At 41.1% G+C, this 3,361-nt stretch overlaps 1 pseudogene; it reads right to left on the bottom strand.

Moving 5' to 3' along the window:
- Positions 1-2,324: 2,324 nt before the first annotated feature.
- LOC121441507 lies at positions 2,325-3,084 on the bottom strand (annotated as a pseudogene).
- Positions 3,085-3,361: the final 277 nt, after the last annotated feature.

Genomic DNA, 3,361 nt, shown 5'->3' with positions numbered 1-3,361 from the left:
CGACAGGTCCTGCAGCTCATTGGTCAGCCAGCCCAGCCTAATCCATAAGCCCCAGATTCCATCAAGGAGCCTTGACTCAGATAAAACAATAAACAGAAGAAAAGTCAAATGCTTCTTAGGAACACACCCAAAGGTTACTCGGCCCTCCACATGCACATTCATATATGTGCACACATACCTGCACACACATACACACACACGTAACTGTATGTAATCACTCACTGGTAAGCCACTGTTTTATAACAGTTTTCTCTAAGATCAAGACATTTAACCTTGGGAGAAAAATTGTTAGGATGTAGGGTGTTAGAAAGGAGGTGGAGCAACAGGACATCCTATGTGAAGAGGAAATACTTCATCCTGTAGGGGCACTCCTTAATGTCAGAAAGTAAACAACTCAAATGCTCCAGGAAGTCCCTGAATCTGACCACATTAACTTGGCCTCCTCCTTCCCAATATATAAAAGCAGTAAGGACTGATGAGAGACACTCTCAGACAACCTGAGCTGCCTAGAAGAGGCTGAGACCAACTGAGAAGTCAGAAAGATATAGAGACCAGCAAAACAGCCTAGAAGAAGCAGAGGTCAGCTGAACTGCCCAGAAGAGACTCAGAACAATTGGAATTCATAGAGGGGTGACTCCAACTTCTTGAGCACCCCCAAGCTCCATGTGGGCTGTGTAGCATGCTCTATCTAGGATTATGACTTTTTTGAGCTGTTACCCATGAGGGGGTAAGGTTCAGTGATGGCAGTTGTCTTTGAGTCCATAATGGACTCTGCATAGGTAACTTCCACCCCATATTCCTGTGAGCAACCCCAATAAAGCTCATTAGTTCACCCAGCTTGTCTTTTGGTGGTTTCCTTACTTTAGTCTGTCATCAGATCGCTATCTGAGATATTTGCTCACATTTCTTCAGGAATAGTGTTGCATAAGAGCTGCATGTATAAACAGCACAATAAAACATAAGTGAACTTTCTGTTTAGACTTTGGTTTCATCTTTGAAATGTTTCATTATCTATATGGAAATATTTCTAAAAGAAAAAATGACTCAAAACACTCTGATTCAAGCATTCTGAAAGAAGGATGTTTAACCTGCACCAATTTCTTCTTATTGGAAGATTCTTATCCTAAACATGCCCTTGCCTTTCTTGCCTCCTGTACTTCTTGCCAGAACATTATCAGTGGATTCCCTGATGCTTTTCGTGTCATCGTCGTATCTCACAGCACATCTCAGTTGCAAAGATATAAGCTCCAGAGGCGATGCTCATAAATTCGCTGTCCTCCTGAAGTAACCATTTCCCACAAGCAGCTGGCCTTGCAGAATGGTTGAGTACTCTGGGAAAGATTCATTTATCGCACCATCTGGGAACAATGTCTTGGAAAGTTAGTATTCTGTCCTGCAGGAAATGGCAAATGTTCTGAACCGTGAACAGCATAGTACTGTTTCTTCTGCAGACAGACAACAGGAGTCTGAATCAATGATCAGCATGGAGGATTTCTCACTAGTGACCCAACAACACATTATGGCATGTTTTGTTTTATGTTTTTTGAGGTTCATCTTTTTAAATTCCACCAAATGAAATAGTGATCCCATGTAATTGTAAGGAAAAGCTCCAATGTACAGCTGGAGGATTTCAGCCCACTGGATGAACATATAAAAATGTATTTATGCTTGTTGAGGTTGTTGATTATTTCCACCAACAGACATGGGGTTGCTGCTATACAGTGAGTTAGGAGGACTGCAGTCATGGCCTGATTACTCTCTCTGGATATTCCCTTTACTCTGTCATGTCTGGTTCTCAAGCTAAGGAAGGCTCTAAGAAAGTTAGATCCTCCAATCAACTGAAATTTATGTCAAGTTTAGGGTATGTGTGAAGTAGAAAAGAATCATGTGAATCAAATCTGTATCTAACCATGGGAATGATGCCTGGTACAAAATGATAGGTTTGTATCCATGCAAACATAAATCTAATGTTCATATACATATATATATATACATACATACATAAATAAGTTTATATGTAGAATATATTTGTGCATAGTGTGTACAAATGTATCTTCAAAGCTGTTTCCTTGGGTTCTGTATGTAGTATTTATTAGGATGGTCATTTACATTATAGTTTTGTTAGTAGAAGGTGCCATTTTGAATAAGTATCATGACTGAAACAGAAATTGACTATGTAGGAAGGAGGCCATTTGTTGGTTCCTGGCTGCTCACCCCTGAAATAATCACACAGAAACCATATTATTTAAATCACTGCTTGGTCCACTAGCTCTTGTTTTTTTTTTTAACCAAGGTCTGATTATTTATTTGTTACCCCTAAAGACTTATTTTTGACTGGACTCAGACTTAGAAGTAGAAGCTCTCAGTGAGGACAGCCTTCGCCTCTTGACAATCTGTTCCTGGTACTTTTCCTTGGCTTCCTTCATTATCTTTGCCAAAAGCTTAGCATATTCTGCAGCTTTCTCCTTGTTTTTCTTTGTTTGTTGCCTCTTCAGAGCAATATGCTGGCATTTGTATTGCAGAACACGTGGAGTCACAAGATACTGAATCTTGGGTGCCTTCATCCCGGGCTTCTTACCTTCTTTATTTAAAGGCTTTCTGACAATGTACTGGCAGATACCATCTTCTTTAGAAAGATTTGAAAGCTTTTGGATTCTGCAAGCTCATTTCGGTCTCAACCGATGAGGTACAGTAGTATCTGTCTGTCCAGGAATATCCTTCTCTCCCTTTCTTTTTTTTAAAAATAATAACCAAGTTGAGAACACTCAGATTGGCATCCACAATGCATCCTCAAACACACTTGCACTTCCTCTCTCTGGTTCTCCTTGGTCTGTAACAAGAATACCCCTTACTCAACAGCAGGCGCACTCTGCCATAGGTCAGGACACCTTGTTTCATGGGAAAATCTTGTTTGTCATTGCCACCACTGATTCAGACCACGTAACTCTTCCACTCTTCACCCAGAGCCTCAGCAGTTACTTCTGTGGTCATGTGCTTCTCATAGAATGTCTGAAGCTTGCATTCATTGTCCACTTTGGTGAGTTTCTGACAGCCAGTGATAGGGAAGGAAATATTCAGCTTCATCTTTGCACAGCTGACAACCTGAGAGGCACCCCAAAAACAGACCTAACTTCTGTTTTAGCTCTAGCTTCTTATTGGCTGACTCTTACCTATGAATTTAACCCATCTCCATTAATCTGTATATTGCCACGTGGCAGTGGCTTACTGGCAAAGTTTCGGCATGTCTGACTCTGGTGGTGGCTCCATGGCTTCTCTCTGACTCCGCCTCCTTTTCCCCAGCATTCAGCTTAGTTTAACTCTGTCCCCCTATAGCTCTTCTATAGGCCCAAAGCAGTTCCTT

This window comes from Microtus oregoni, unplaced genomic scaffold (assembly GCF_018167655.1).
Source record: "Microtus oregoni isolate MIOR12 unplaced genomic scaffold, Mior012 000077F_ref0000221, whole genome shotgun sequence".
Classification (NCBI taxonomy): Eukaryota; Metazoa; Chordata; class Mammalia; order Rodentia; family Cricetidae; genus Microtus; species Microtus oregoni.
The sequence above is the reverse complement of the archived record's forward strand: the minus strand, read 5'-3'. Positions and strand labels throughout refer to the sequence as shown.